Source organism: Sarcophilus harrisii, chromosome 6 (assembly GCF_902635505.1).
Source record: "Sarcophilus harrisii chromosome 6, mSarHar1.11, whole genome shotgun sequence".
Classification (NCBI taxonomy): domain Eukaryota; kingdom Metazoa; phylum Chordata; class Mammalia; order Dasyuromorphia; family Dasyuridae; genus Sarcophilus; species Sarcophilus harrisii.
The window spans coordinates 76,309,892-76,332,067 of NC_045431.1; the positions used below are offsets into that span (position 1 = coordinate 76,309,892).

Here is a 22,176-nt window from a genome sequence, read left to right on the forward strand (position 1 = left end):
GGAAATTGATGAAAAAACAATATTTGTACATTATCATCTGTGGTCCTTTGACTGCAAATACAGAAATCTCTGCCCTGAGTCCTGTTTCCTTTCTTAAAGGTGGGGAGGCCCCTTTCAGATAACCTGAATTTTAGTATGAGTGGAGCCAGATGCAGCTTGCTCTCAGTCCAAACAGTTTTTATTTCTGATTTAGCTTACTACCCAACAATTGGCCTTCCTGATTCCAAGTTTAATATTCTTTCTGCTATCCCATGTTTTCTTTATGAGAAAGAGAACTGTTTTATTCAGAAATGTTGCCTTTGACCAGCCTTGGGAGAATGCGGCTTGCTCTGGGGTTTGGGCAGGGGAGCTGGAGGGCACGCCTAGACCACCTCCCTGGTGGTGTTGACAGGTCCTGGGATATGCTATGGAAGTGCTTACCTAGGCGTGCAGGATAAAAAAGGTTACTGTTCCTCTGTGGCTCAGGAAACTCTTGAGGTGGCAGGGTAGGTTGTGGGAACAGACAACTAGATGCAGCAGAACAATGAGAGCTCCTTGTATTGGGGATTTTGGTGGGCATTGGCAGGGTTACATTTCATTCATTCAGGGTCTCTTTGGATTCTACCAGAGAATACTTGCAGCTGTGGGCACCCTCCTGTATAACTAGTTTATCCAACCCCATAGAATGATGTGATTGAAGAGTCACTTATGCAACATGTATATAAGCTCCAAACAGAGTTGGAGTTACTCTATTTTTGGCAGTGGTTCTTTAGTACCTAGCCCAGTGCCTGGCCACCCAGTAAAACTTGTTGATTAATTGAGATGAGTTTAAAGCTCCAAGGGATTTTAGTTTACACAATCTTAGTTTTGCATCTCCTGATTTTACAATTAAGGAAACTGGGTGATGAAGTAAGTAAAATAGCTCCCCCAAACTCACAGGTTGTGAGCTTATATATTAGTGTTTGTTCTTAGGTTTTCCGATTCCATATATTCTACATATTTCACTAGCTCAAGCTGCCTCAGGGGACATCATCATTCTCTTTAGAGCTACATGGTTATCAGCCTTTCAATTTTGTATGGCCTAATTTGTGTCATTTGTATTGCGTTGCCTCTCTCTGCATAATATAGGTGTACAGATTTAGTAGGGGGAGAGATCCATAGAGGCCACCTTTGGAATCTGATCCTCTCTTAGATAAGGAAACAGAAAGAAATAGAATATAGAAAAATAAATAAGATATAGAATATATAAAATAGATAAGAAATAGAATATATAAAATATAGAAATAGAATATAGAAAAATAGATAAGCACAGAAAGATTAGCTGGCATAGGGTCACAGCTAATAAATATTGGAGGTGTGATTTCAACCCAGGTCTTCCTGAGTACAAGTCTAGTGCCTTATCCAGAGCCCTTTACCCAGAATCCCTTTTGGAATCATTAGCATATCTGAGGGATTCAGGTATTCACTAGAGATTAGGGCTCTGGAATGGAACAGTAATTTCTTAGAAACCTTTTCTCATTGAATTAAAAAGCACTACCAAAATATACTGTTGTTAAACCTGTCCCACCAAACAAACAAACCACTGACAAGTTGTACATTTCAGCTTTCAAAGACCCTCTGTCTCAATGACTTTTAATACCAGGAAATCAAGCGTGGAGCCAAACTGTCCTGAAACCCAGCAGCTTGTGGACGTTAACCTGAGAAAACAGGGCATCCTTTATGAGAGAGGGAGAGAGAGCGAGAGAGCGCGAAGAAAAGGGAGAGGGAGGGAGGGAGGGAGGAAAAGAGAGAGAGAAGGAGAAAGGGGAAAAGAGAAAGAGAGAGAGGATAGGGGAAGAGGAAGGGAGAGAGGGAGGGAGAGAGAGAAAAAAAAGAGGGGGAAGAGGGAGTGAGGTAGAAAGAGAGAGGGAGGGGGAGGGAGAGGGAGAAAAGGGGAGGAGGAGAGAAGGAAAGAAGGAAAGAGAGGCAGTCTTTGCTGCTTGGGCTAGTAAGCCTTCCTGACTTAGAGAAAATAAATCAGTGTTTTACAAAAACTTGTAATCCTACTATAAAAAAGTCAGAAAGACTTGTGTCTTTGAAAGGTAAGTCTTTGCCCTCTGTGGGTCTGGAGACATTTAAATAGGGAAGGAAGAAGGGAGGGGGTGGTAGCAAATTTAGGCTGCAAGAAATCCAATCCTGACTGCTGGACAGAGAGGGCAGGGCTGGGTGGCGGGCATTACCAAAAATAGAGTCTGATCGGGCCCAGGGAAGCCCTCCTTGGGTGTCGTTTCATTGGTCTGAAATAACTGCTTTCGTAGAAGCAACAAGAAAAACTGGTTGAGTTTGTTTTCTCTTGGGTCCCTGGTAAATACATAAGCAGCACCAGTCTGGAAGCAGTGGCTCCTTCTGAATTAGAGTTTCAGAAGTTGGCCAGCCCTCAAGCGATCCCTGGGCTTTCTGTCAGATTCTCTTAGGCCTCTTCTGAACGAGTGAGTGGTGTGGGGATTCTTGGAGGGTTTTTCTCCTTGGTTTAAAATTGCTCCTTCCAGGTAATGCTGCGCGAATCTCCCTGCTGGAAAGAAAAGCTTGGTGGGGGCAGGGGAAGGGAAAGGGTGCTTTCCTTGGCTTGCAACCAGAGCCTCTCATTTTAACTTTCCTATTCCAGAGGAAGACTTATTTAGACTGGCACCTTGTGGGATGTCAGTGAATCATAGACAAGCAGTGGACTGGGCTGTCAGCAAATACTTTGAAATTCAACTTTAGAGAAATGATCATTTTTTCCAGGCATATGCATTTAAGATGACTCTCATCTCATTTGTACATAAAACTAAATCAATTAAATTGCATGCTTTATAGTGCTTTATGAATATTATCATTTTCTTCCACCATAGAAAACTATTTCCTATTGAAATTATGGTTAAATATTCTATTGAAGATGAATATGAATTCTGAAAATGACCAGGAATGATTAAGTTGTCCTGAATCAAGATATGGTGGGTTGGAAGGAAATGGATTTGAAGACAGAAGACTTGGATTTGAATCTCAGCTCAGTCATTTGCTACTTGAGTGGTCTCTCAGCAAGTCACTTAATCTCAGCCTCAGTTTCCTCATCTCTATATTAGGGAGGATAATAATAGCATTTTCTTCACAGGGTTGTTCTGAGGACAAATGAGATAATGAATTTAAAGTGCTTAAATTAACGAACCTCAGTGTTATATAAATGTCAGTTATAATTTTGATTATCACTATTGTAATTATACCTTTCTTTTAAAATTAAATTTAAAATGAATGTCATAAGAAAAAGGAGAGATTGGCTTTCAGTTAAAACTTTATGTGAATAAAGAACCATTTTAGAAAAGAGATTTCCTCTGCATTTTCCAAAGTAGAGAACTTTATTAAGAGGAAGAAACTATTCTGTTGTAGGGAATGTTAGGGAAACAACTCATTTAAAGAGTTTTTATATTTTTTTCAGATAAAAATAATTTCTTACACCAGAGGCTTGTGGAACATGTTAAAAATCCCCACCACAAACAGAGCATATTATTCTAAATCCTAAATCCTCTATTTTGTGTTTTAACTGAAAAATTCATATTTTAGGTTTTATCTCTTTTTCATTCAAAGAAAAAATGTAGAGAAGATTGCTTTGGCCCTCAGATAATATCACTTAATTTGAATCATATTCTTGCTGCTTTGTGATATCTTGGCAGGAGGCCAAAGCCTTGGCATTTTATGTCATTAACAGTATGTCTGCTCCTGTCAGGAGTCAGTTTACTGGACTTTCATTAATTGCCAACTTAAGAAATTTGGTGCTAGAGATAGGAGGGGTTGAGGATTTTAGGCCTGAATCCTGCTGGAAGTTCTGAGTCAGAACATTAGAGTTAATTGAGGAAAATATAGCTACCCTAATTGGCCACAGAAATATTTTTCCCTTTCTTAAATGTTTTCCCCTCTGTTATAAACATGCATAGTCAAGGAAAATAAATTCCAGGACTGGCTGTCAAAAAAAAAATCTCAGTCTGCAGCCTGAGTATCATCTCTTTCATCTGGAGGCCTCTGGAATTGTGCTTGTTCATCGAGTTGAACTTTCAGAGTGTTTGTCTTTACAATAGTGTTACTATTGTAAACACGATTTTCTGCGATCCCTTCTTAAATATTTTATTAATCAACATTTCTTTTTATGTATTACTGGCCTTTTATGAGCTCCCTTTCACACCATGATCCTCCTTCCTTCCTTTTGACAAATAAGTTTAGGCCAAATCCCATAAAAGATTTGAGAGAGAAATCACTTTTAATTTGAAGGTAGACCAGAGAAGATTTCAGGAAATAAGTGATATCTCAAAGGTAGCCCAAAAAGAAAGAAAAAATTTCCAGACGATATTCCGTTCCCTGTGGGACTTATTAACCCTTTCATCTCTGGAAATTTATATCTAGGATCTTATTGTCTTGATTAATCAGTGCCTTGTGTCCATATTAAAATGGCAGTCCCTGACCTTGTTTTACTTTAACTACTCACTTAACAGCCACCCCTTTCCAGTTTTTGGAACTATAATTAAAGCACTACTTCTCTTGTTACTAGAAAGACGGCAATCTACTCCTCATTTGTTGCACTTATAATTCTAGTAACTTCCCATACCAAAATGGCCATCACTCTTCTGTATCAATGGTTTCCTCCATTAGAATGTAAGTTCCTTGAATGCAGACATTTATTTATATTTTTTTCTCTAGTTAATGCTTGACTCATGGTAAACGATATTTTTTTTGTTCATTAATTAGCATTAATTCAGTAGTTTTGATATGAAAGAAGTTTGTTCCAGCAAGCCAGGGAAGCTTGTACAAATATCCAGGATTGGGTGTGGACAACCAGCTTGCCATGTGATTTTGGGAAAATCACCTCATTTCTTCAGGCCTCAATTGTGTATAAATTGAGAGGGTCGGAGCAGGGAATTTCCAAAGTCTTTCTCTTCTAGTTCTAATGTGACCATCAAGCCCTCCTTCTTTACTGGCTACATGTTCTCTCCTCCCACCCCACAGTCCTAGAGATCTCCCGACTTGCCTGCCGCTGGCTTTGGTCCTGACTGAACTGACTCCAACCAAATGAGTCTTTCAGATTTAATGAAGAATAGGGTCATGGTATGTCCTTTTGTCCAGGAAGCATAATCTACTAAGGGTGGGGATCCGGTTTGTTATCACCTGCAGTCATTGATGTCACCTGTAAGAAGTTTCTGAAAGGACTTGATTTGGGGAGGAGGAAGTGAGTCTGTGAGGGTGTGTTTCTGCATTAACTCCCAACTCCATCCTTTTCATTTTCTTCCCTTTGCAGCTCTCGGAGCTCTACAGTCTGCCTCTGCTCTCCCAGAACTGCCCACATTCTCCAGGGATCTTAGCAGAGTAAGCATGGACCCTGCCTAAGACTAGCTTTCTTGCGGGTGTAATCCCCCATTTGACCCAAGAACTGTTTTTTTTCCAGCATTAGAGGAATAGATGGCTGATTAATAGCTTTCATACTGCTTGGAGAAGGCATGGGTTCACTTTGTATTCTTCCTATCCTTAAAGCTTATTCAGGCTGAAGTTATGATCCTGCTATTTGCATTAAAAGGCTTTATGTTTCACTTGAGGTATAGCTTGCAAATCTCTTTCAAATAAAAGATTTAGCAATTCAGTAAATGCCTTGCCTTGCCTTGCATGGCAAATGGTTCTTAATAGGAGCAGTTTTGAAGCGTTTATGTATCACTATGATATTTCCCAAAAGAACCTGATTTCCTACTGGCTTTTTGCTAAAAGAGAAGTCATAATTGAAGTAAAAAATAATTATCAGCTGGAGGATTGTCTACCTATGGAATCCATTTGTTTATACATATACCATGAAAGGCAGTATGGTATAGTGGATAGAAGCCCGAGTTTAGGGTCACAGAGTTTCTTCCAGTAGAATACAAACTTTGGCAAATCCTTCCAGATTGGGATGATCTCAGTTGTGGCTCTGGCACCGACTGCTTGGATTATGCCATACTCAAGGTCCTCTTGCAACCTTAAAATATGAAATCTTTGATTCTGCCATTGTGCAATTGTCTTATTTATTTTTGCATTCCCTACAGTGCCTAGATGAATGCCTTGTACTTAAGTGTTCAATGAATAATTGCCTAACATCCCTTCTGATTTGGTGTCCAATAAATACTAGGATCATAGTCCTTCCTATTTAATTTTGTTTCTCTTCCTTTCCCTCCTCCTAAGTTAACATTCTTTCCAATTACCTTGTAAATAGTGGTGAACCCATTTTCTTCTAAGTCTTAGAGAGCTTGGTTGGCTTATTTAGGATCATATACCTGGTAAATATCAGATCTAAAAACCCAAATCTTCTGAGAGTAAGGCCAGTGATTTGTCAAAGTTACTTCAAATTTCAAATTAAAGACCCATAGTAACAACAACAAACACTACAAAACCCAATCTAGCTGTCCCCTTCTTCACTGTTAAAGCCTTGCCTTAAATGATTTAATTTGATAAAGGTAGTTTGAATCTCTAGTGACTTAGAAAGATTCTTATTGCATCTGTATTGCATCTTCAGGCTCTTCCTACCTGCCAGATTTGACTACCTGCGATTTCGTAGCCTCCTTGGTTTATTGCTTGACTGTGTAACTATTGCTTCCAAAGGGATCAACTTTTAAATTGAAGTTTGAGGTTTTTCATTAGAAGAAGTTGGGATGTGTGTTCTACCCAGTCTTTCTCCAGCCTCCCTTCCGGGGGACTTTCCCCAAGGCTGGAACAAGTTTCTTTTGCACCTTGACCACTGAATGAATGGAAAAATTTACTATTTGCCAAGTATTATGCAAAACTCTGGTACTACAAATACAAACCTGAAAATAGTCTCTGTCATCAAAGAATCTGTGTTCTGATAGGAGACAATTTGTTCAGGGGGATGCTGGTCATTTTGATTTGGAAAGTTACAGGAGTGTTAAGGGGAGCTATTGGAGAATGGACTGAGACAATATGTAAGCAGGAGACCGCTGCTAGCTCTTCTCACCAATGGATCTCTGAACCAGATGGAATTTAACTAGCCCAACTGAGAGGCAAATGGAGTAAGTGTGATCCAGGGTTTAGTGCTGCTGTTTTGGCATTTGAGGTTGAGAATGATAGGCAGAATGACAGCGAGCAAAGTGCCCCCTGAAGGGCTGGATGAGCTCATATTTTATCATTGTGTACAATTTCCATGCACCAGACCTTTCCTTTAGTGACAGAAACCTTGCTGTAGAAATGACACCGTCACTCTGTCACCTAGTCTCCCCACAAGATGTAGCGGTCTTCTTCCCATGGTTTTCTGTGGCTATCTGCCTTTCATTTGTCACTGTCCCGCTGAGCCAGCTGGAATCAGTGAAACTTTTAGCTCTATGTTTCCAGTGAGGATCCAAGACTACAACTGAGTATTTTCCCAGGTGTAGACTGAGAGTTCACCTTGATCATCCTAAGATTGATGCTTGGTCACCTGGATTTAGATGATGTGATCAATCAGACTGTTTTCTCTTGTACTTCTCTCTCTTTTTTAATATGTTCCCTTCCTAGGGACGATCATTAGCCTGTCACAGTTCCTCGATGGGGGTCTCAAGATGTTCCATAAGTTGAGCTGGAGCTGGAAGAGTTTCCAGGATCCTGGGAGTATGTTCTAATACTAACTTCCAGATGTCTTGTTACTTCCTTAAGCATGGAGTTCTAAAGAAAGTGGAATATCTTTGACTCTTCCCCTCATTTTCCCTTTTCCCTTTTGATCCTCTTTCACCCCTTTGCTTGACAGAGTTTGCATTTATCTTCTCTTTGCTAATCACTACCCCAGTTTAGATTCCCCTCCTCCACTCCCATTGTCTCTTACCTGATTATTAAAGGAGGCTCCTATTGGCTTTCTTACTGTTAGTCCCTGTATACTCATCTATCTTCCACATGGCTTCAAAAATAATCTTAAAGCACAAGTCTCACCGTATTGGTCCTTCCCCACCCTGAAAAGCCTCCTGGGGATTCCAACTACTACTCTGGTGAATTTGAAACTCTGTAGTCTCCCATTTGAAGTTATCCATAACCTGGTTCTACTTTTTATTCTGATCTTATTATGAAATCACAGTGTGTCACAGTTGGGGAGTCCTGAAAAAGATATCCACTATAATATACTTGTGTAGAGACTTCTGCTTGGAGACCTCAGATGGGGACAGACCCACTGCCCCTCAGAGGCAGCCATTCTATTTTTTGATAGTTTTAATTGTTACTTTTTTTTTCTTTGTCATCAAATCCAAATTTACTATTTTGTGATTCTAATCAGTTGACTAAATTCTTTTCTCCAGGGCTAAAAATAATAAATCTCATCCTTTTTTCCCACTAGACAGCTCTTCAAATATTTGAAGACACACATTTCATATTCTTCTTCTTCATTTATGAACACATTTTTCCTATCTTCATTCTTCTCTTATATTTACGTGAGCTAGTCTCCTCATCCTTTTTTTTTTTTTTTTTGCTTGCTTTCTTGCTTTCTCTTTTTTTATTTTTAAAATTTATTTTATTTTTGATTTGTGGAATAAAATGAACATTTACATAACAGTACGTATATCATTGAAAAAAAGATTGTCCTTTGCAAATTCATTATATACAACTTGCTCTTTCTTTTAAATATATAATAAAGTTATGTAAATTTCTTTTTTTTCCCTCTTCTCCCACCCTAGAAATGGCTACCATTAGACACAAATTTATGTATTTATATGTAAAATCATTCTATACATACTTTTACTTATCAGTTTTTTCTATAGATGCAGACATGTTCCTTCATATATCTCTTTCAGTTAATTCAGGTATTTATAATAGTCAAAATGATTTACTTGCTTAAAGTTATTCTGAAAACAGTATTGCTGTTACTGTATACAGTGTATTCTTAGTTCTGCTCATTTCATTTGTCATTATTCAGTGCAGGTCTACCCATGTTTTTCTAAGATCAGAATGCATCCTTTCTTCATCTCTACCTTTTGCGATTTTTATCTTAATTAGGAGATCATCATAGTGCATAAGTGCAGCTGGGTGGGATAGTAGATAAAGCATTGTGCTAATGAGAATCAGGAAAACTCTTCATGAGTCCAAATGTGGCCTCAGACTTACTTGTTATGTGATCCTGAACAAGTCATTTAACCCTGTTTGCCTCAGTTTTCTCATTTGTAAAATGAGCTGGAGAAGGAAATGGCAAACCACTCCAGCATTTTTGCCATGAAAACCCCAAATGGGATCCACAAAGAGTCGGACATGACTGAAATGACTTGATGGACCAGGAATACAAACACAAGCCAAAAGAAAGACAGTTTTAATCCTCAATGAGTTTACATTCTAATAGAGAAAGATTCCACATAAAAGGAAGCTGAAAAAATGGGGGAAGGAAGGTACCTGGTAAGGGGTTTGATGGAAAAGTCCAAAACCTAGTGAGAAATGAGGAACCATAGGTGATACACTGTGAAGTATTTCTTATTCTCCCTTATTATTAGTGCTGGCTCCTGCCTCAAAGTACCTTATATTTCTTAATGTGAATATGATCTTTACTCCAGTAGAATAAAAGCTTTTGAACACCGGGAATTGTTTTTCCTTTTACATCTACAATAAGCATAGCTTATCACAAGGTTTCTTAACCTGAGAGTTAGTGAACTTAAAAAAGATTTTTTAATAACTATATTTCAACATAATTGATTTTTCTTTACAATCCTAAGTAAAAGGATTTTTTACTTTACTCTTATTTTATATTTTTATTGTTCTAAGAAGAAATCCATAGGCTTTTCCAAACTGTCAAAAAAACCAAAACAACAAGACAAAAATGAGCTCCTGGCTTGAGGGATAAGAGGTTCTTTGAGCCAAGAAGACCTGGATTCAAATCTTGCCTCTGATACTAGCTGTGTGACCATAAACAAATTACTTAATCTCTCAGTGTTCCTGGCAACTTTCTAAGGTTCTCTGGGTTGCAGATATTTGACAAACTTTCTCAATGAAGAGTGTTTCTATGTTGGAACACCATCCTTCCTCTCCCCCATATCCTCAGTATGTAGCACAATGTCTTTCATGAAGTAGCTATTTTAATAAATGTTTGCTCAGTTAACTAAATCTAGATCCTATATGAGTGGGAAATACTGTAGCCTTGTTGCCCTGAAAACTAATAGGAGAATTGGTCAAAGTGAATTAAAAATCTACTCTCTCCTCTTTCATTGCAAAATATTTGATAATTTCTGTTAGGATTGAATTTTCTAGTTACTAGATAAGTCTGTATACTTAGAGAAATTCATCAGGATCATATGACTATTATAGATTGGTCTTATTTGAGAAGAAGATGATCTCGAATTGAGATAGGTCATGCTAAGTTTGTGAATTTTTAAAAATGCTTCTCTGCTAAGGAAAAAATGTGATTCTTCTGTACTATTCTTCTCCTTCATTTTGGTAATGGAAAAGTACTCCTCTGGTCATATTTTTCAGTATATCAGCGTTGGTGGTAAAAATGCTTCTCTGCTAAGGAAAAAATGTGATTCTTCTGTACTATTCTTCTCCTTCATTTTGGTAATGGAAAAGTACTCCTCTGGTCATATTTTTCAGTATATCAGCTTGGGAAAGAGCAAGTCATTGATTGCTGGGAATAGGTCACCAAATTTTCATTAGGTTGTCTTGAGACCGGAAAGACTCACTGCCCTTGTAAGTGACATCATGCAGCCTTCAAAGTCCACATAAAAGTTTGCTTGGCAAGAGTGACCAATGTAAAATAAATTGAAGAAGGTTAAAGGGAAAACTGTGCTAGGAGCTTCTCATAAATGAATACTCATCGTAAAATTGTGGCAGTCTCTCCAAGTGACAAATTAATTTGAGCCTGTGCCTTGCATTTAAATAATCTGTGGTAGTGTAGTTCTGTTGGTATACAAGCCAGAGGTTAGTGCCTAAGTCAGACAAGGGTTGCTTTCTCATCCAATAAAGGAAAGCACACAAGCTCATTGAGGATTTATGCAGACCTGTTTCATTATTTTGCCAATGCGGGGTGTCCAGGATTCAGCCAGTAATGAATGGCATTGAGGAACACCAAAAGTCTAGTTCCTGAGCCTCCAATTAGAGATTTTTGCAAAAGGGAATATTTTTACCTAGAAAATAGATTCTAACGATTGTTGGTCTCAACTCATATTATGTATTTATACGCACTTCTAGGGGATCATGGAATAAAAGAAATCTCTATAGGTCATCATTTTAGGAGAGATGAAGACAAGCTGGAGAGTATTAAGTGGGGGGTCATCGGTGTGCTGAAGGGGATTTAAGTGTATATCATGTGGAAGACAGGCAGAGGCTGGAGAAGAGAAGGCTGATGGAAGGCAGCATAGCCATGGAAATCTAGAGCTGAAAGAACCATTGTGGGCAACTTGGGCAACCCCTTCATTTTATGGAATAGGAAACTGTGTATCAGTCAAATCAATTCAACATGTATTTATTGAGCATTTGCTATGAGCCAGATGGTCTGCTAAGTGCAGAAGATACAAAGAAAGGCAAAAACAAGCCTAAGATAGGTTAAATAAGTTCCTTAAGATCACATAGATAGGTAATAAGTGTAGGAATTATTATTATTATTCAAATAAATTCTGATTTGATCAAGTCCTAATTCCCTTGCTTTTTCCATGATGTGTTGTTATCTTCATGTATTTAAAGAGCTGGGTAGACTGTTTGTTTGATCCCAGAGAGCAAAAACAAGGAGCAAAGGGCAGAATTCGTGAAGGGAAAGAGGAAAGAAGTATTAACAATTAGAGTTTTTCAAAAGAGAAATAGATTGCTTTGTGAAATAGGGTTTTCCCCTAATTGGAGTTCTTCAAGTAAGGGCTGGTTGAACAAGATTGAATATTACAGAATTTTAGATTTGCTAGGGACCTTTGAGGTGCTGTAATTCAATCCACTTCTGAAATAACAACAATAGCTAATGTTTATATAGCACCTATTATGTGCTAGACATATCTCATTCATCCTCAGAACAATCCTGGAAGGGAGGTGTTATTATTATTATTATCATTCCCATTTTACATCTGAGAAAACTGGGGCAAACTGATTAAGTGACTTGACCAGATCACATAGCGGGTAAGTGTCTGAGGCTGGATTTGAATTCAGGTTTTCCTAATTCAAATCCATAGCCCTTTATCCCTTGTGCCACCTATAGCCCTTTCTATAGTATGCCTGACAAGGGGCCACTTAACTTTTGATTAAAAATCTTTAATGAAGGGGAACCCTTTATATCCCATATCATTTTTTGTATTGGACTTTTCCTAACCAAGAGCCTGACACATACTAATAAGTGCTTAAAAGTTTTTGTTGCAATTCTTTTTAAACATGTTTGTGTATTTATCATGTTGTGCAATCATGTCAGACCAAAAGGGAAAAACCATGAGAAAGAAAGACATATACACAAACAAAAAGGTGAAAATACTATACTTTGATTCATATTCAGTCTCCATAACTCTCTCTCTGGATGCAGATGGCATTTTCCATCCCAAGTCTATTAGAATTGCCTTGAATCACTGCATTGTTAAGATGAGCCAAGTCCATCACAGTTGATCATCATTTAATCTTGTTTCTGTATACAGTTTGTGGGTTCTGCTTGCTTCACTTAGTTTCATTTCATGTAAGCCTGCTCGTCATTTCTTATAGAACAATAATTTTCCATTACATTTATCATATAACTTTTTTTTTTTATAAAAAAGTAACTTTCTTTAAGTTCATTTCTTAATTTAAACATTGATATCTCTTGTTTTCACATCATTCTCAAATATCTTCCTCCCCTGACCTTTCTCAGATCTAACTCTTGTTGCACCAAGTAAAGAAAAAAAAAGAAAAAGCAATTCAGCAAAACCAGTGAATATATCAACCAAACCTGATGGATTAGGCAATGTTCCAACTCTATAATCCCCTACTTCTTCACATAAGAGATATAAGTTCATTTGCTCATCATTTCTCCAAGAACGTTTACTTCTTTTTAGTTGTGAGACTCCCTAATTTTATCCAATGTAGGTATTTTTTCTGTTTATGTAGACAGCCAGATTTCTCTGGCTTAGTAGATTGTTTTATGAGTTGCTATAGGTAAAAAAGATGATGAATGAATGAATGAAAAAGCAAAGTGATAAAGAATCCACTAAGTGCTTCCTATGTGCCAAGCACTCTACTAAACTGTGGGAATACAAAAACAGGAAAGCAATACTCTCCCTACTCTGAAAAGATTTGCAGTTTAGTTGGGAAAAGATAAAACATGAAGGGAAGTTGGAAAGAATTAGTAGGGCAGGAGTCAGTGTAGGCTTAATAGAACTGGAGCAGGTTGGAGGGTGAACTGGTAGTAGACAATGTGCAACATGATTGAGTTTTCTTATGGTATGGAGGGTCCAGGCAGGAATTCATCAGTCATTAAGTTGGTTGTAGAGTATTCTAGGAGACCTGGCAAGGAGAGCTGTTGTTTTGTCCTTTGTTTTCAAAGATTTAGATTTAAATTGGATTTAAGTAAGACAGGGTTGCTCAAAGTCATAAGCCTTATTTTCTCTTTCAGAGTCATCCAGGATGACTAGCAATGGCCTGGGATCCAGTGGATGACCACCTTGGCATCTTGGATGTCTGATCAGATTTTAAGCTCTTCATGGGCATGAGAATAAATTGTTCTCATCTGCCCATTCCACTGTGGGAAGTCTTCACATGCTTGGGTAGACGTTCCCCTCGCCGTTGGGTTTGGGGCTTTTTGGTTATCTCAGTCTAGCTTAGTCTCAATGCCTATGCATGCTACAGCTTCTTGGAGCCACAGATGACATTTGAGTGCCACTTGAACCCTAAAGATGGGTGGGCAGTTCCCAAAAGGATTTGACAAGCCCTTTTCCCAGAGGCACTAGTCTTCCTTGCATTCCTTCCATTGTTAAAAAATATTTTAAGAAAGTATTACATTGAACACCTTAGTTCCAAAGTTGTTTTACTTGTCCATTTTCCTCCTTTCTTCTCTTCTCTTTTATGAACTTAAAAATGTTTAATATCCTTCTTTTCTTTCATATCACAGTCACTAGCTTCTCCCTACCCATTATCACCTTCAGTAAAAAAAAAATGGAAAAACTTCATAGTTAAGCAAAAGAAATCCATATACTTAGCACAGTGCCTGATACATAGCAGGCAAATAATTAATTGAATGACACTGGCCAAGTTCCAAAATGCTTGTCTCTGCATCTGCAATCCATCAATTCCCAGTTGGGTGTTGGGTAGGATGCTTCATTCTTGGTCCTCATGAATTGTGGTAGATTGTGGAAAGACTGCTCCCAAGTCTTTCCAAAGCATTCCAACTCTTTGAATTTTGAATGACTTAACACGGTCACACCAATTATCATCCGAGGTAGGATTTGAACTGTTCTTCCTGATGAAAGGTCAGAAATCTGTCCTCTATGCTGTGCGCTCTGTTAGGATTTACTATCATTTGCTTACTTGTGGATGCAAGCCAAATCAGTAGAAATGTTTAGAAGAACAAGTTGCTATCTCTGAAATCATTTTATTGCTTAACTATAGTGTTTTACAGTCCAAAGACTATAATTTTAGAGTAAGCTTTTGCAGAAGTGATACATACCTTTTTAATTCATAGCTTCAGAACATTTAGCCCAATCATGGTTCATTGTGTCCCATCTGGGTTGGACATAAATGTGATGCCTTGTAATATGAGACAGTTGCATGGTTTGAAAAGTACAGGCTTTAAATGAAAACCTGTAAAATCAATAAGCACATTTATGTTGGGAAGTTATGATTTATAGGATTGTTTTATGTTTCAGTTTTGACGTTTGCTTGAGAGATGCAGCAAGAAAAGAAAGTCTGAGTGAGAAAAGGATTTATAATTGAAATTTTATTTTTAGGTTGCCTTTTATCAGTAATTTATAATTTTATGTTGTGTTAATATTTGCAGAAGGCTTTCCTTATATCATCTCTGTGAATTAAGTCATAGAGGTATTGCTATACCCAATTTCCAGATTAGGGAACAGAGAGTTAGTTGTTTACTAATTGTGTGATCCTGTTAGTTGTCACCCTTGCTTCACAAGTTTTGAAACAAAGAAAAAAGCTGCTCAGTCTTTTGAATTTTAAGACCTTAATGCCTTCATTAAAGCCTTCCTTTGATTGCCTCAGGATAGTATGGAGATGACCCTAATTTTGCTTGTTAGTTTTTCTTTCTTTACTCTGAAATTTTTTATCTATAATTATTTAAATTATACATTTTTTCAATCAGTAAAAACCTGCCTTAACTCTATCTCCCTCCATACTTTCCACCTCCATTCTCCTTCAAGTCAAAAATGAAATAAAAACAAAACCCCAAGACACGTTTCCACATTGACTAGATCTCTCTCTCTCTCTCTCTCTCTCTCTCTCTCTCTCTCTCTCTCTCTCTCTCTTTTCTCTTTCTGTCTCTTTTTCTCTGTCTCTCTCTCTCCTCCCCTTTCTCCCCTCTCTTCCTCTTTTTCTCTTCCCTCTTTCTCTGTCCACCCTCTTTCTCTCCCTTGTGTGTGTGTGTGTGTGAGATTGTGATGCTAGTTTCTTGAAAACTGCCAGTGAAGCATGAACTGTGATGTGCTCCATCAAACTGAAACAACAAAATGATGTCTGCAATTTGAGGACCTGCCTCAATCTAGAAAAATTCTTCTGATTCAAATCAGAAAAAGATGCATTCATTTTCCACTTTGGGTATTTATTAGCTGTGTGACAAATAAATTCTTTTTGTCTCAGACAACTCTTAGAATCTGTTCTGTAAACCTCAGGTTTTCATCCATGTTGTTATGAAATTCTTAATTGGGTATGACGAAGAAATAACCATTATTTGATTAAAATGATCACTAAGAGTTTATTAAGTTCTGTGTATGTGCCAGTCACTGCATGTTAGGAGATGGCATTTCACCTAAGCCCTGAAGGAAATTAAGATTTCCAAGAGACAGAGGGTGAGGAGGGAGATCATATCATATCTAAGGACTAGCTTGTGCAATGTAGGATTTCAAAAAACAGCAAATAGGCCAGTTGTTTGGAGTTAAGTGTCTATGAGTTGTAGTGATGTGGAATTGGGCTTGGGCTACACTGTGAAAGGCTTTAAATACTCAGCAGATGTCTCAGGGAAGAGGGAGGTAGGGGAGAGAGAGAGAAAAAAAAATTTGGTACACAAAATCTTACAAAAATGAATGTTGAAAACTATCTTTACATACATATGTTTATAAAAATAAAATACTATTGTCAATAAATAAAGCAGAGCACTTTACTTTGTATCCTAAAGATAATGGGGAACCAATGAAGTTTCTGGAGCAGGGGAGTGTTCTGGTCTGACTTGTACTTTAGGAATATCAAAATAATATCTATGTGGAGGATAGATTGAAGAAAGTGAAAGATTCAAAGCAGGGAGATGAATTAGGAAGACTTTGTCACTTGTTGACATTTCCCAATGACACCTTTCTTCAACCCAATGTTATAAGACTTCTTCCTTACAGCAATGAAATGTATCATCAAAGAATTGGAAACTGAAAGGATGCCCATCAAAAGACTGAATAAATTATGATATATGATTGTGATGGAATATTATTATGTTATAAGAAATGATGAAGGGCATGGTTTCAGAAAAAACTTGGGAAGGCTTGCATAAGCTAATGAAAAGTGAAGTGAGCAGAACCAAAGCAATTTATGGAATAAAAGCAATAATGTAAATTATTTTGTGTGATTATCAAAGAATTAACTTTTAAAGAATTGGAACTCCAATCCACACAGTGCCAGCCAGCCACAGTTCCAAAGGACTCATGATTAAACATTCTTTCCTTCTTCAGATAGAGAACAAGTGTTCACAAATTATAGATTGAAAGAGGTTTTCTTTTTTTTTTTTTAAACATTGTAACCTGGAAATTTATTTTGCATGACTATATATCTTTGTAATGGCTTTTTTTTTTTAAACCTCAAAAGGGGAGCAAGAGAGGCTTGGGGGAGAGCATTTGGAATGGAAAATAAAATAAATTTTAAAAATTACAATATATTTTTTATTTTGAACCCCTAGTACCACCTTTCTGCCTATAGGCAAAAGCGCTGCTTCTCTGGTACTCTTTCCACCATGCTATGCTGTGTGGTTTCATCTAAGGGAAAGAAAGCACATTAGGTGACTTGTTGTTCCAAGCTGTTTCTGAGCAATCTCTTGTACCATATGGCTCTGATAGTAAGATCATTCTTTGGGTTATCTCAGTCCTCTGGAGCATCTGTTTTTGGAGCATTTGGTTTGTTGCCTGACTACCTGCTGAGAGTTATTCAGTAGACATTAAGACACTTTATTTAAAAGCTATACTCATTTGAACCTTGGAGGTATGTGTGGTTGTATAAGTTCTCATGTGTTTTCTGCTCAGTGGCATTGGTTTCCATTCATCTCTACTAAGTAACATGAGTTGCAGTTGTCCCCACATTTTGTTACACTCAAAAAATTTAGAGGTATTCAAATGATAAATGGCTGGAAGAACTAAAGGGAGAATTGTTATTTTAGTTGTCATTGGTCTGTTTGTTAGCCTTTAAATAGCTTAGTGTTTTTGAGCTCCTATGGTCCTGTTCCAGGAGTTCACATAGCAAACTATGTGAACAGTCGCTATTGATACAGAATGCTATAGTAGATAGGGCTTTGGGTTCAAATCTTGCCCTAGACCCTTACCAGCTATAATATATCTCTGAGTTTCATTTTCTTCCTCTGTAAAATAGATATAATAGTAGCACCTTCCTCACACTGCTGTGAGAATCAAGTACAATAATACCAGTAAAACACTTTGTAATTCTTTGAGTGCTATTTAAATTGTATTTAAATTGTAAACAATGTTCTCTAAGACTTAAAAGTAGACTGAGGGTAGGGATCAACTGTCTTTTATCCTTTGAGTCTAGCACAGTGCTTTGCACATAGTGAACACTTAATAAGGTATCATCAGATTTAGAAGCTGAAGGGAGTCCAAAGCAATTTCAGCTGGGAGGGTTTCTTGTTGAATATCACTGATCTTTTCAAGTGACACAATCGAATTCACACCCAAGTCCTCCAGCCTCCACCCACCCCCAACTGAAATCTAGCCCTGGACAATCTGTTTAATTGAATTGTTTTGGTTCAGTTCTCTCATCTTTGAAAATGAAAATTTGAAAAATAACCCCTCTTCCAGTTTAGGATTACTTACAAATATAGTGAAAACGCAAGCTGATTTGATGTGTAACAGATCAGATAATAGCACTGTGAATTAAACATTGGGCTCTTCATATTGCATATCATCATATTGGAAGGAAATTTGTTGATGTGGCCATTGGAAGTCCTTGTCTTTTGACACGCTGTTTACTCTTCTTCTTCCCCCAGCCCATGGCCCCTAGTAGCAGATATCTGAACTCATGGGTTTTGCTTAAGTGCAGAGACTCAGCTCTGAATTTGAATTTCTCCATTGACATTAGAAATGTGACAGGGCTACTGCTGAGTGTTTGGCCCCAAATTTTACTAGATGGAAGCAGAATGTTTTATTAAAAAGAAAGCGTTTGCCTGGAGTGAGAGGAGGGGAGGGACAGAGATGGAAGGTGGGAGGAGATGGGATTTTAGTGTAAATGAATTGTTAAAGACTGTGTTTTAGCTTTTTGGCAGGAGGAGATCTTTTTTTAAATGACATGATAACCCAAGAGAATGATTAAGAGTCAGTGCATCCAACGAGAGCTCTTTCAGCTTTCATGAATTCCTTTTAACCTTGCATTTGGTGTCATTCTGTGCATTACTGTCAAAGGTATCTGCTTCCTTTGAAGTCATGAAGTGTTGCTGCTGGGGATAATATCATTATGGTACAATAGGTGTGTGGCAACAGGGCTTACTAATCTCTGCCGATGTCTTATTACCCAAGTGAAGGTGTCTGGGAGTGAGTGTGAGGGCCTATAAACAGAGAGTGTATGATGAGGATATATGGTAATGGGCAGGATGATGGGCAAAATATTTCTCATGAATTAGGGATGACCTTTCATAATTCACGAGCAGCAAAACGAAGGAAGACTTGAAATCACCTGAAAAGCTTGCAGAAGCAATTTGTAATTCTTACGAGGCAGGCTGGAGAGCTGAATATTGCTCTTTTTCTGGTGCCTGGTGCTAACACTGTTAGTGTGAGGTTACAGGGAAAGGAGGATTCTGTAACTGATAACACTTAATGCTCAGAATTCTGTGGTCTTAACACTCACCAGCCTGAACAGGAGATTATAATGCTAGGCACACTGTAAAAGTCTAGTGAATATTGGATTGATTATAACTAGGGGTGGAGCATATTGGTAGAGGAAAACATGTCACTTGTTTGATTTTTGTTTCATATGAAACTTAGAGGCTTTTCCCCTCCAGATTCTGGTTCAGATTGACATCATAGATATGCTTAACATCTAATTTACTTATATTGGTTTTCATTGTTTTCTTGCTGTGTCACTCTTCTCTCTCAATCTGTTATATTCCTCTGTTGGTTAAAAAAAAAAAATTATAAGAAGAAAAGTGTGTAAACCCCCATTCTTTATCATCTTCTGTAATTCAAAACAGATTAAATCTGGTTACATTTCATCTATCTGCCTTGGTTTTCTAATCTGTAGAATGGGAAGAATCTGCTTCCCAGGGTCATTGTGAGGATCAAATAAATAATATTTGTAAAGGGCTTTGCAGACCTTAAAGAGGTAGACAAATTCTAGTTATTATTATTATTATTGCAGGTATTTCTAAAGGACTTTCCAAATTCATTTCCTATAGTGTAATATGGCTACACAAATCATTAAATGACATTGTTGAACATTGGAAAACCTTAGGTTCTACAAAATTAATTTTATATTTCTTTTACTTATAAAGATCATAGTCATAGATTTAGAGGTGGAAGGGACTTGTAGAGGCTGTCTACTCTAAACCCCATATTTTAGAGCCAGAAAACTGAAATAATTTGGATATACAAGTCATACAAGTATTAAATGTTAGGGTGAGATTTGAATTCAGGTTCTCTAACTCCAAATCTTTTTCTAGTGTATCTCTGCCTCTAGATAATTGACTTTTGACTTGATATTGACTTTGACAATTGACTTTCTCTTTTTGTCTTTTAAAGTTGTTCCTCATTTTCTTCCTTTCTTGATTTTATCCTGCTTGTTCTTCTTGTTGTTGGGGTAATAGTTTTTTATTGTTGTTGTTGTTTTTTGTTGTTGTTCAGGTTTGAGACTTGATCCTTTATGAACTGAGTGGCCTTAAGTTAAATCACTTATGTCACTTATTCAGAACCTTCAAGTAAAATGGTGATAACCATATTTTTATTTTTCTTTCAGAGTTATGGGGAGGATCAACTCTAAATCTCTTGTAGTCTGGTGCCCTTATGGCTTTGGGACAACTTACTACCCCTTGGGTTAGGTTATCAACTGTTCAGATTCACAGATCATGAGCCCCTACTTGTTTGTTCGTAGGAGATGTACTTAGAGATCCAGAAATAGGATACATCATTTGAACAAACCCTAAAGCAAGGTAAACTAGGAAAAGACGTGAACTAGATATTCAGAGGATGACACTTCCCCGTATTCCCCTAGGCAACCAGATGAATCATAACCCTTTCTCAATCATCAGACATCCTCACCCCTTGGGAAAATGTAATTCATTTAAACTCATAGGCATTTGTTAGGATTCTTGAGAGCTGTGTCTCTAAACAGCCTCTGCTCAATCCTTTCTTGTGAGTTTTGAAGCAGCAGCTAGTATGCATTGTTCCTTCAGATATTGGGTATAGCTAGGGTGAATTTTCTCCTCTGATATTAGCTTCCCATATGCCAGGATCAGAGCTGACTCACCTTGCCTTTTTTAATAGTCTCTAACTCTATTCTCTATACTTCCCCTCACCTGGAACGACCTTTCTTCTCTGTGGGTGGTTGTTTTCCCATGCCTCATGTTTCAATCATGTCTCCCCTGCAAGATTCCTATCATCTTCTAAAATTGGGCATGGTGAAAACTGCTAGGGTTTCATCCAAGATTTTGGTAGATATAGATCCAAAAACAAAACATGGATTCACTTACTTCCAAACTGTTAAATTGTGAGCTATGTAAATGTTGACTGTACAAATAGATGTTTGTTGTTTTGTTTTGTTTTTTTTAAATCTCCATAACTAGTTCTAACTTATGCTTAAGTTAGGTTTATTGCTGTTTGGGGGTGGTATTTTGAAGTATGTATAACACTTCCACAATGAACTTCAGCTTTCCTGGTCCTTTTTCTCTCTAGGGGAGTCATTTCCACTAGACTGAAATCAGCTTTCCTTAATATATTTTCTTAAAATTGCCTAGTAGGAGGGAATGGACCATTGGTTGTGTTGAATACAGCCATCAGATACACAACCTGATCCTGATTCCATGGTTGGAAGCAAGTTCATATCAGTTGGAGCCAATCTTATGGTTTCCATTGCTGCATCTGGATCCTATTATTCTGACCAGATGTTACCACTCCGTATGTCTCCCTAGCCTGCTCTATGGATTTTCAACTATTTTGTAAAACAACTTATGTAACATCTTCAAGAGACTGTGGCTTTTATGAGATTTGTTCCCTGTTAAAGTCTACTTACTGCCCTCCATCTTCTCCTGCATTTTAGGGCCGGGGGGGGGGGTTCTTAATTTCAATTTCCTTGCCTTGATTAAAGACCCTTGTTGCTACTTTGGTGATCCTTTTTTATAAGAATCTTCTTTTCCCTAGTTAGGACTATGATATTGGAAGATGATACTATTTCAAATAGAAAGAATAGAGCTTGGCAAAAAGGATGGAGAGGGAGGTTTTTCTATGCTTATTAATACATTCTAGGTTTCAGTATCTGAATAGGTCAAGCCTAACTTGACATTAATTATCCTATGTTATATTCCAGGCAGAACTGCACGTTTTCAGAAGAAATTCACAAAGGGCTTCAGTTCACTGTTTGCTATGTTATACTATATTGTCTTTATGTTCTATCAGCATTGTTATTAAATTAATACTCTTGTGTGGGTGTCTCTTTGTTCCAGGATTTTTTTTTTCTTGGTTATAATAAAGGATTTTTTTTTTTTTTTTGGCTTTGAGAGGTCTATAATTACTTATCACACTCCTAATGTGATGGGAGAATCATTGCCTACTTGCTGTTTTCCAGCCAGGAATCTCTCTCTTTGGCTGGCACCCAGAGTCCTAAATTAAAGACCAATCATTCCTTATAATTTATCCTTTTGCAACC

At 37.5% G+C, this 22,176-nt stretch overlaps 1 protein-coding gene across 2 annotated transcripts in view; it reads left to right on the top strand.

The window, feature by feature from the left end:
- The window catches only part of FAM160A1 (family with sequence similarity 160 member A1), a 360,515-nt gene that overhangs the window by 87,394 nt on the left and 250,945 nt on the right, over positions 1 to 22,176 (top strand). The gene's annotated exons all lie outside the window — the stretch shown is intronic.